The following is an 11881-nucleotide window of genomic DNA, read 5'->3' on the forward strand; positions in this document are numbered from 1 at the left end:
TAAAAAGAATAAGACATATTACATCTGCTCCGTACCATTCAGCTACAAATGGCTTTCTGAATGGTTCATCCAGATTCTAAAGAATGCACTGTGAGTGATGTCAGCAGAACACACTACACCAACAGTGAACTAGAAGCCCGTCAATTTCCTCCTTGCTTATCGTAAGGCAACACACCTCACAACCAGCAATTCACCAGCTCTGCTGTCCCTGGGTTGTCCGTTGCACTCGCGCATGGATTTGTTCAACCCCAGTCTCAGAAGGTATATTCATGACAAACAGCTGAGATAATTTGAGGGCTCCTCAAACAAGGAGCTTCAATGTTTTACTCCTGGACAAGCAGTCCTGGCAAGGGACTACAGAGGTGATGAAAAGTGGGCACCTAGAAAGATTAAGGACAGAAGTGAGCCACTCTCCTTCACAGTGGGGATTGCGTCTGTTATCATCTGGTGATGATACATTGATTAGTTGGGGAGAGAAGAGTCAAATGTTGGAGAAGGAAGTTGGCTATCACTGTCAGAACTATCTCTGGCAGTCTCCGAGTCAACTCCTACAACCACATGGGAATGGTCTCAGAACCTGAGATTATTTCACAGCCACAGGTCTTACCTGTTAGGAAAGACGTTATCCCACAAGAATATGAAATCCTCCACAGCCATTAAATGTTTTGACCTGAATGGGACAATTTAAAATTTACTACACTGTGGATGTTGGTAAATAGTAGCTGTATTATATAGAACACTGTGTATATAGTTGAGATGCATTCTCTATTGAGTTGGAATTTATAGCTAAGCAGAGTAAGGTGTTGTGTAATTGATATTTAAGTTATATTTGAGTAATCTTTATATGTGTGTGCGTGTGTGTGTGTGTGTGTGTGTATTCAGAATCAGTTCATTGTCATTTAGAAACCACAAATGCAATGCATTTAAAAAATGAGACAACGTTCCCCCAGAATGATATCACAAAAGCATATGACAAAACAGACTACACCAGAAAATCCACATAACGTTTGGTAATCCCCAATCCAGAGTCTGGAGAGGCTGCTGCGTATTAATATCACGCTACTGTCTTAGCGCATTCCCCAGAAAGGAGCTCCAAATCCACCAGACAAACAAGACCAAAAACTAAAGCTACAAGACCTGCACAAAACCACATAGTTACAACAGTGCAAACTATAGCATAATTGATAAAAAACAGACCATGGGCACAGTAAAAATGGTCCAAAGATGTTAAAGGACTATAAGTTCAAAAGAAATCACCACACAGTTTCCACAAGTCCCCAGGGTCCCGACGGACTCGCCATTCCACGCCAGCAGCAGAAGGGAATACCCCCGCTATGGACTTCCATGGCGCCGCCCGACTCACCTCTGCCGAACCCAGCCTCACAGACGCAGCGCACACCGAAAGCGACCTGACTGCAGTGGACTCTGAGTCCATCGAACCTCTGAGCCGATGACCATCCCCTCCGGCACAGCTTCTCCCAGCACCATCCTCTGCCGAGCGTATTAAGATGCCCCCGCCAACGGCCAACGGCAACGTGACCCAGAGGACTGGAGGCCTGTTCTTCCCAGCAGAGTCCCGGACCTCACAGCAGCAGCAGCAACTAAGAAGGTCTTCCTGGAGATTTCCCGATTTTCCTCCGTGCTCTCACGTCCTTTTTCAATCGACTATGATTGTGCACAGCACCCCACTTCACAAATAACAGATATTCAGCTCTGGAGTGGCCACTGCAAGCTGTGTCGCACCGCCATCTTGGAAATATATATATAGATTAGCCATTCTTTGTTTGAATAATTCGTAATGCATTTTATACATAAATTGCATATGTCATCATGCTACCACATGATGTGTATGCACCTTGCTTAAAGTAAACTTGAAGTTAGACCTGCATTTTTTAACTTAATTAGTTTAATGTTTTGAAGTTACAAAACATAACATCCCCCACCCCACCTTTATTTTGCTCCCTCCCTCTCCCTTTTCAATCCTGACTCATGGAAGGGTCATGGAACAGTACAGTCCAGCCCATCTAATCTGTGATGAACCATTAATCTGCCTAGTTCCTTTGATCTACACCTGGACCATAACCCTCCATACTCCTCCCATCCATGTACCTATTCAAATTTCTCTCCAATGTTGAAATCAAACCTATATCCACTGGCAGCTCATTCCAGACTCTCACCATCCTCTGTGTGAAGAAGATCCCCCTCAGATTCACCTTAAATATTTCACCTTTCACTCTTAACCCATGATCTTCTGGTCTCACCCAACCTCAGTGGAAAAAGTCTACTTGCATCTACCCAATCCACAGTACTGTACAAACGTCTTAGGCTCCCTAGCGCTATATTTTGCACAGTATTGTATGTCAATAATAATAAACCTGATTCTGAAGCAGTGATGAGTCCCAGGCACTGGTGTTGTGTGTTTGTGAGGTTGGTTCCACCTTGTGGCAGGTCCAGCAGTTCCTGAAGAATTGGCAAAATCATGAAACGGGCAGTGTCAAGGGAAGGAAACTGAAAAGCAGAAGTTGATTCCAGTTTGCCCATAAGGCATAGGAGCAGAACTAGCCCCTTTGGCCCATCAAGTCTGCTCTGCCATTCCATCAGACTCTTTTTCTGTTGATCAGTGTCAAAAAAGCCAAATTAAATCCACTGTGATTCAGTGTTGCAAAACAATAAAACACAAACTACCAAGGAGTTGAACACTTTTTATAGGCACGATATAGGAGCAGAATTAGACCATTTGACCCATCGAGTCTGCTCTGCTATTTTATCATGGCTGATTCACTTTTCCTCTCAGCCCCAGTTTCCTGCCTTTTCCCTGTATCCCTTCATGCCCTGACCAATCAAGAATCAACCTCTGCCTTAAATATACATAAAGACTTGGCCTCCACGGCTACCTGTGGCAAAGAATTCTGTAGATTCACCACTCTCTGGCCAAAGAAATTCCGCCTCATCTCCATTCTTGTGCAGGATTTCATTGGGAATTCTGCATAACGTCTCCCAAATCCCTTTGCATCTCCGTTTTTTTAATATTTTCTCTCCATTTAGTAAATAGTCAACCCTTTTATTTCTTCTGCCAAAGTCAATGACTATTCACTTTCCATCATTGTATTCCATCTGCCATTTCTTTGCCCATTCTCCTCATCTGTTTCAGTCCTTCTGTAGCCTCTTTACTTCCTCAAAACTACCTGCCCTCCACCTATCTTCATATCATTTACAAACATTGCAACAAAGCCATCAATTCCGTCATCCAAATCATTGATATATAACGTAAAATGAATCGGTCCCAACACAGACTCCTGTGGAACACCACTCGTCATGGCAGCCAGCCAGAAAAGACTCCCTTTATTTCCACTATTTGCCTCCTGCCAACCAGCCACTGCTTTATTCATACTAGAATCTTTCCTGCAATACCATGGCCTCATAGCTTGTTAAGCAGCCTTGTGTGGCACCTTGTCAAAAGCCTTCTGAAAATCCAAGTACATAACATCAACCATTTCTCCTTTGTATATCCTGCTTGTTATTTCTTTAAACAATTCCAACAGATTTGTCAGGCAAAATTTTCCCTTGATGAAACCATTGACTATGACCTGTTTTATCATGTACCTCCAAGTACATTGAGACCTCATCCTTAATAATTAACTCCAAAATTTTCCCAACCACTGAGGTCAGTCTAACTGGCATATAGTTTGCTTTCTTCTGCCTCTCTCCCTTCTTGAAGAGTGAAGTGACAATTGCCATTTTGCAGTCTTCCAGAACCATTCCAGAATCTAGTAATTCTTGAAAGATCATTACTAATGCCTCCACAACATCTTCAGCCACCTCTTTCAGAATCCTGGGGTGTACACCATCTGATCCAGATGACTTATCTACTTTCAGACCTTTCAGTTTCCCTAGAACCTTCTCTCTAGTAATGATAACTCCACATATTTCATGACCCCTGATACCTGGAACTTCTACCATACTGCTAGTGTCTTCCACAGTGATGACTGATGCAAAGTACTTATTCAGTTCATCCACCATTTCCTTGTCCCCCATTACTCCCTCTCTAGCATCATTTTACAGCAGTCTGATATCCACTCTCACCTCCCTTTTACACTTTATATATCTGAAGAAACTTTTAGAATCCTCTTTAGTATGATTGGCTAGCTTACTTTTTGTATTCCATCTTTACCTTAATGACTTTTTCAGTTGTCTTCTATTGGTTTTTAAAAGCTTCACAATGCTATAACTTCCCACTAAGTTTTGCTCTATTATATGCCCCCTCTTTGGTTCTTATTTTGGTTTTGACTTCTATTGTTAGCCATGGTTGTGTCATCTTGCTTTCAGAATACTTCTACCTCTTTGGGATGTTTATATCCTGTGCCTTCTGAATTGCTTTCAGAAATTTCCACTATTACTGTTCTGCCATCATCCCTGCCAGTGTTCTTTTCCAATCAATTCTGGCCAGCTCCTCTCTCTGTAATTCCCTTTACACCACGGTAATACTGATACATCTGACTTTAGCTTTTCTTCTCAAATTTCAGGGTGAATTTGATCATATTATGATCATTTACCCAAAGTGTTATTTTACCTTAAATCTCCTCACTCTTTTTCAGTTGAGAATTTTACAAATGATTGGCAACAGTTTTGTAACTGATAGTAATTGTGGCAATTTCGATCAGTTAAAAAATATAAAGTGCAAAAGATGAAAAATTAGGTAATGTTGATGAGTTCATGAGCTGTTCAGAAATCTGATGGTGGAGAGGAAGAAACTGTTTTTAAAATGTTGAGTGTGGGTCTTCAGGCTCCTGTACAACAAGCCTCCATACTCTACCATCCATGTACCATACCTATCCAAACTTCTCTTAAGTGTTGAAATCGAGCTTGCTTGCACCACTTGCACTGACAGCTCGTTCCACACTCTCAGCACCCTCTGAGTGAAGAAGTTTCCCCTCATGTTCCCATTAAACTTTTTACCTTTCACCCTTAACCCATGACCTCTAGCTGTCCAACTGAAGAGCAACACCTCATCCTTGTTTGCATTAAATTCCATCTGCCATTTTTCAGCCCATTTTTTCAGCTGGTCCAGATAGCATTGCAAGCTCTGATTATCTTCCTCACTGTCCACTATACCCCAGTCTTGGTGTCACCTGATCTAGTTAACCACATTATCATCCAGATCATTGATATAGATGACAAACAACGAAGGACCCAGCACAAATCCCTGTGGCACTCCACTGGTCGCAGCCTCCAGACAAAGAGGCAACCATCTACTACCACTCTCTGGCTTCTTTCACAAAGCCAATGTCTAATCCAATTTACTACCTCGTCTTGAATGCTGAGCGACTGAACCTTCTTGACCAACCTCTCATGTGAGATCTTGTCAAGTGCCTTGCTAAGGTCCACATTGACAACATCCACTGCCTTGCCTTCATCCACTTTCCTGGTAACTTCTTCGAAAAACTCTATTTGGTTAGACATGACCTACCATACACAAAGCCATGCTGGCTATCCCTAATCAGTCCATGTCTATCCAAATATTTAGAATACCTTCCAATAACTCTACTATTCCTGATGTCAGGTTCACCGGCCTATAATTTCCTGATTTATTTTTACAGCCTTTCTTAAGCAGCGGAACAACATGAACTATCCTCCAACCCACCAGTGCCTCACCTATCGCTAGGGATGTTTTAAATATCTCTGCCAGAGCCCCGGCAATTTCTGCTCTTGCCTCCCATCAGGACCAAGGGAACGTCTTGTCAGGCCATGGGAACTTATCTGTCCTAATCTGCGTCAAGATAGCAACACATCCTCCTCTGTAATCTGTATAGGTCCATGACCTTACTGCTGCTTTGCCTCACTTCTATAGACACTGCCTCCATCTCCTGAGTAAATATAATGCAAAAGATCCATTTAAGATTTCCCCCATATTTTTTGGCTCCATGCATGGATTACCATTCTGATCTTCCAGAGCACTTATTTTGTCCCTTGTAATCCTAGAACCTTGTCTGCTAGGGCAATTTCATTCCTTCTTTTTTATTGATTTCTTTCTTAAGTGTTCCCCTGCATTTCTTATACTCCACAAGTACTTCATTTGTTCTTACCTGCCTAGATCTGCTCAATATCTTTTTTCTCAATATCTCTTGTAAACCAAGGTTCCCCAAACTGTTATCTTTAATTATTCTGACAGGCACATACAAGCTTTGTACTTTCAAAATTTCACCTTTGAAGATGTATTCTTACCAAGTATACCTTTGCCAGAAAACAGCCTGTCCCAATCTACACTTGACAGAGCTTCTCTGATGGTATCGAAATTGACCTTTATCCAATATAGAATCTCAGCCCGCAGACCAGACCTATCTTTTTGCATATTTACTTTGAAACCAATGGCATTTTGATGATACAAAGTGTTTCCCAACACAAACTTCTGTCACCTGCCCTGTCTCATTCCCTAAAATGAGATCAAGTATTGCACATTCTCTCATTGGGACTTATAAGTACTGATGAAGGAAACTTTCCTGAATTAATTTGATAAACTCTATCCCATCTAGTCCTTTTACAATATGGGATGCTTGTCAATATGTGAAAATCTAAAATAACCTAGTGTAACAGCTTTATGTTTCTTGCATCAGTCTGTGATCTCTCTACAAACTTGTTCCTCTAAGTCTTTCAGACTGTTGGATGGGCTATAATATAGCCCTGTTAACATGATCATACCTTTCTTATACCTTGGTCTATTTATAACACCTCTCCAGATAGTGTTTCAGTCTGTCCTGTCTGAGCACTGCCATGACATTTCCCCGACTACGAATGCCGCCCCTCTTCCTTTAATTCCTCCCGCCCTGTCACTTCTAAAACAAAGGAACCCCAGAATATTGAACTGCCCCTCCTGCAACCAAGTCTCACTAATGGCTATAATATTGTAATTCCATGTGTTGATTCATGTCCTGAGCTCATCAGCCTTTCCTACAATATTTCTTGCATTCATATATATGCATTTTAGAACATCAGTCGCACCATGCTCTTCCTTTTGATTTCTGACTTTGTCTGTGTCTTAACATCTGTCTCCATGACCACTCCACTCTTTGTTCTGGCTCTCTGGTTCCCATCACCCTCCAACTTTAAACTATGCCCCCCCACCCCCCCAACATGCAGCTCTAGCAAACCTTTCTGCTCTGACATTAGTCTCCTCTCCAGTTCAAGTGCAAACCGTCACTTCTGTACAGATCCCACCTTCCCTGGAAGACAGCCCAGTGATCCAAAATTCTGATGCCCTCCCTCCCTCCTACACCAACACCTTAACCATGTAACTTTCTTAGTTCTGGTGCCACTGGCACGTGGCATGGGTAGCAATCCTGAGATCGTCACCTAGGAGGTCCTGCCTTTTAACTTAGCAACTAACTCCCTGAATTCACTTTGAAGATCCTCGTCACTCTTCCTACCTGTGTCATTGGTACCTACTATACATGGACCATGACCTCTAGCTGTTCAACCTCTCACTTAGCTGTTCAACCTCTCACTTAAGAATGCTGAGGACTTGACTTGAGCTGGCCCAGATCCTGGCACCTGGAGACAGGAATCTTGTTCTCATCCACAGAACCTCCTTTCTGTTTCCCTAAATAACGAATCCCCAATATCCACAGCTCACCTTTTCTCCCACCTTGCCTTCTGAGTTACCGAGACAAACTAAGTGCCAGAGACTTGACCGCAGTGACTTTCCTCTGATAGGTCATCCCTCCCCAACATTATCCAAAGTATTGTTGTGGAAGATGACCGCAGGGATTCACTGCACAAGCTGTTTATCCCCTTTCCCCTTGCTGACTGTCACCTAGTGCCCTGTGTAATGCTCTGTAAGGTTTCACTGCTAATGTAATGGTTTCTCTTAGCAGCAGTGACTGGAGATAATGGGCACTTTGGAATCTGAGCCATCCAATGAGAGGCATGTTGTTTCTTTCTTGTGTGTCTGAGAGAAGGTATTCGTGGTCTTTTGTCAGCAAGAGATGAAGAGAGAAGTGAGAGGAGCGAGCTGGTAGACCGCAGGGTGGAGTGGACTTGGAGTGAGGGTCTGGGAATCGATGACGCTTGGAGGAAATCAATGGGGAATTCAAGGACGGAAAACTGTGAGCTCCAATGTGCACAATAGACTGTTTAATTAACATGGGCTCTTTTTGTTTTCTGTACTAACTCTATCATCAACTTAAGAATAATAAAGCTCAATTGTTTATTTGCATACGATGTACTGTCTGATCTTTCATGGTACTGAGTTGCAACAGGGGAACACATCACACAGAATCCACACAAAAGAGATTTCATCAGTTTGGCAGGGGCGGCGACTACCTTCCCCTAGATTTATGCACCCACTGAACCTGGGGGTTGCACCTAGGTGTAACTATGTCTCTATATGTCCTATCTACACCCCCTCCAAATGATCTGGAGTTCATCCAGTTCCAGCTCCAACTCCTTAACGTGGAATGTCAGAAGCTGCAGCTCTATGCACTTCTCACAGGTGTAATCGTCAGGGACACTGGAAGTCTCCCTGTCTTCCCACATCCTGCAAGGGAAGCATACCACTACACTGCCTGGCATCCTTATTGTTCTAACCAAGCAAATATAAAGAAGGAAAAACAATAAACTCTGGGGGGAAAAAAATCTATGTACAGCTTTTTGTCTCTCAAAATCCCCACTCTAACACTGCCCACTCCAACAATGGCCGCTCTGCTTGCCCCCACCTTATTTTAACTTGTTCTTGCAAATCAATCCCAATTGCTGATTGGCTGCTGCTCAAAAACACCAAACTGCTGTGAGTCGATGCCTTATATACTCAATCTGAAAACCTGAGTGAACTCCATCTTCTCACATCTGATTTGTCAGTACTCAGACCAACTTCACTGGACTTTACTTGATGTGGCCTTTCACTGATTCTATTGTGTTTCTTGTATTTATTGTGATTGCCTACAAGAAAATGAATTTTAGGACTGAAAATGGTGAAATATATGTACTTTGATCATAAATATACTTTGAACTTTATAAGTATTGCACTGAACTGATACCACAAAACAACAAATTTCATGATATATAAATCAGTTGTTGTTTCATATGGCAATGATTCATGATGAAGTGTGACAGGCATGAGTCTGTCTGGGAGCTGGGTTGGATCAATCCTTGCCCGGCCCAGAGTTGGCATCACCTGATGGAATCGTTGAAGTATACAAGCCTCCACACAACATCAATGTATTGACCTAGGTCATGGATGACATATTTCAGTGAAAACAAACCAGCTTCTGATTCCTCTCACCAAGGCTTTAGTTTCCGCCTCCACTCACACTCCAGAATCTCAGTTCCTGCACCTCCTATAAACTTCAGTGATTCACTGAAAAGTTTATTTTAAAATCAGCCTCCCCTCCTTTCACTCTGTCTTCACTTCCCTTTGACTTGGTAAAGCAGCCAGCAGAATCAAGGACCCCACACACCCCAGACATTCTCTCTTCTACCCTCTCTCATTGGGCTGAAGGTGCAAAAGCCTGGGAGCACATTCCACCAGGCTCAAGGACAATTTCTATCCCACCGTTGTCAAGTTCCTGAACGGACCTCTCATACGTTAGATGAACTCTAGATCTACTTCATTGTGGCCTTTACACTTTGTTTGTTTACCTGTGTGCGTGACATTTCATTCTCCATGCTGTTTTCCTTTTCACTCAATGATTTCATGTTTGGAACGATCTGGACTGGATGGCATACAAACAGAAGATTTTGACTGTGGTGTGTGCTTTTAGGCTTTTGTATCTTCTGCCTGATGAGAATGGGAAGAAGAGAGGATGTGCAGCATGGCTGGAGTCTTCAATTATGTTGACTGCATTACTGAAGCAGTGAGAGGTATAGACAGAATCCACGGAGGGGAGAAAGGTTTCTGCGATGTGCTGAGCTGCATCCACATCTCTCAGCAGATTCATGTGGCCTGGGGTCGAGCAGTTATTGTACCAAGCTGTCCATCACTCTGCCTGTTCTCCATCTCCCTCTGGTGCTCTCCCCCCCACTTTCTTTCTCCCGAGGCCTCCCGCCCCATGATCCTTTCCCTTCTCCAGCTCTGTATCACTTTCGCCAATCACCTTTCCAGCTCTTAGCTTCATCCCTCCCCTCCTGTCTTCTCCTATCATTTCGCATTTCCCCCTCCCCCCAGTACTTTCAAATCTCTTACTATTTTTCAGTTAGTCCTGACGAAGGGTCTCGGCCCAAAACGTCGACAGTGCTTCTCCCTATAGATGCTGCCTGGCCTGCTGCGTTCCACCAGCATTTTGTGTGTGTTGTTTGAATTTCCAGCATCTGCAGATTTCCTCGTGTTTGTACCAAGCTGTGATGCTTTCTCTGGCACATCTATAAAACACTATATGAGGCCCTGCAAACATGAGGAAATCTGCAAAGTTGTCAAGGATCCATTTCTGCTGAGGTGCATTTCTGCTGAGATCAGCTTGAATCTGTCACTCTCCTTATAACAACATCAAAAGTCTGTTTTTATAATACAAATGGCCAATGGTATTTTGGTCTATTTGTTTATGGAACAAATGTTGTAATGTTTGGACATGGACGTGGGAAATGGGCACAGAGTTTGTGATCGGCCTTAAGATCAACTTGCTCAAGTCACAGGCAATGAAACAGGGTGGATGAAAAGCAAAATCTTAAACATTTTGACACAAAAATAGCTTTTAGTTCACTGACCATCAGTCCCTTAGGGAAAGTAAACTACCATCCTAACGTGTTCTAGTTGGAAGACCAGCCACAAGAGGGCGACACATACAAAATGCTGGAGGAAAGCAGCAGGCCAGGCAGCAACTATAGGGAGAAGCGCTGTCGATGTTTTGGGCCGAGACCCTTCGTCAGGACTGGAAAGGAAGAGGGAAGAAGGTGAGAGGAAGGGGTGGAGTACAAGCTGGCAGGTGATAGGTGGGACCAGATGATGGGGAAGGTGGTGGGTGGAGAGCGTGAGAAGGTGGGAGAGGGTGGATGGAAAAGGTAAATGGCTGAAGAAGGAATCTGATAAGAGAGGAGGGGAGGGGACAGCAGGAGGCTTGTGGGGGGGGAGGATGAAGTGGGGAGAAGGAGGAAGTCCTGATGAAGGGTCTCAGACTGAAACATCAACTTTTACTCCTCTCCATAAATGCTGAGTTCCTGCAGCATTTTGTGTGTGTTACTCTGAATTTCCAGCATCTGCAGAACCCCTTCTGTTTATGATGATTTCACAGCATTTGGACTGAATGGGAGGCCTTTGTGTTACAATTGTTTTCCTCGACACTGACCCTTGTCTCCTTATAGCACTGGCACAATGACCGAGTTATTGTTGTTAAGTTTTGTAATTTCAAAACATTAAACTAATTCAAAGGAATACACAGGAGTCCGAAACACGGGTCTAACTTTAAGTGAGGCGCACATGTATCATTTGTACCATCTTGATTATATACACAGTATACTATATAATGTAACTACAATATCCACAGCATAGTAAATGATAAAATATCCTAATCAGTCCTCAAGAATTAATCACCATGTAGGATTTCTTACCCTTTTGTGATTCCATCTTTCCTGACAAGGGGGATCACTCTGCTTGACTTGTGGCTGTGAAAACGATCCCAGGTTCTGGGGCCTCCTCAGTCATGGTTGTAAGAGTTGAATCTAGAGACAGCATGAAATGGTTCTGACAGCTACGGTCTCCTTGCTTCTGGTTTGTGCATTTTGATTTTGGGAAGATGCTTTCAGTTCACCAGAGTATTCTCTGATTAATACTTCTCATGCTCCCTTTACGATCTGATCTCTCCTCTCAATTTCCACATCCAAAACTTCATTTGATGATCCTGTTTTTGTATCACCATTGACTCTTCTCTTTTTGGCCTTCCATTCATCCAGCTGGGCT

General features: G+C 43.1%; 1 long non-coding RNA gene across 1 annotated transcript; it reads right to left on the bottom strand.

Annotated features, from left to right (window-relative positions):
• Window positions 1–639: 639 nt before the first annotated feature.
• LOC132398316 (uncharacterized) lies at window positions 640–11596 on the bottom strand. The gene is made up of 3 exons (XR_009513614.1): window positions 11533–11596; window positions 1364–1749; window positions 640–670 (listed from the first exon to the last, which is right to left on the bottom strand). It is a non-coding gene; the product is annotated as an uncharacterized LOC132398316 (long non-coding RNA).
• Between the last annotated feature and the right edge of the window lie 285 nt (window positions 11597–11881).

The sequence above is a fragment of the Hypanus sabinus genome, chromosome 8, assembly GCF_030144855.1.
Source record: "Hypanus sabinus isolate sHypSab1 chromosome 8, sHypSab1.hap1, whole genome shotgun sequence".
In the NCBI taxonomy this organism is placed as follows: Eukaryota; Metazoa; Chordata; class Chondrichthyes; order Myliobatiformes; family Dasyatidae; genus Hypanus; species Hypanus sabinus.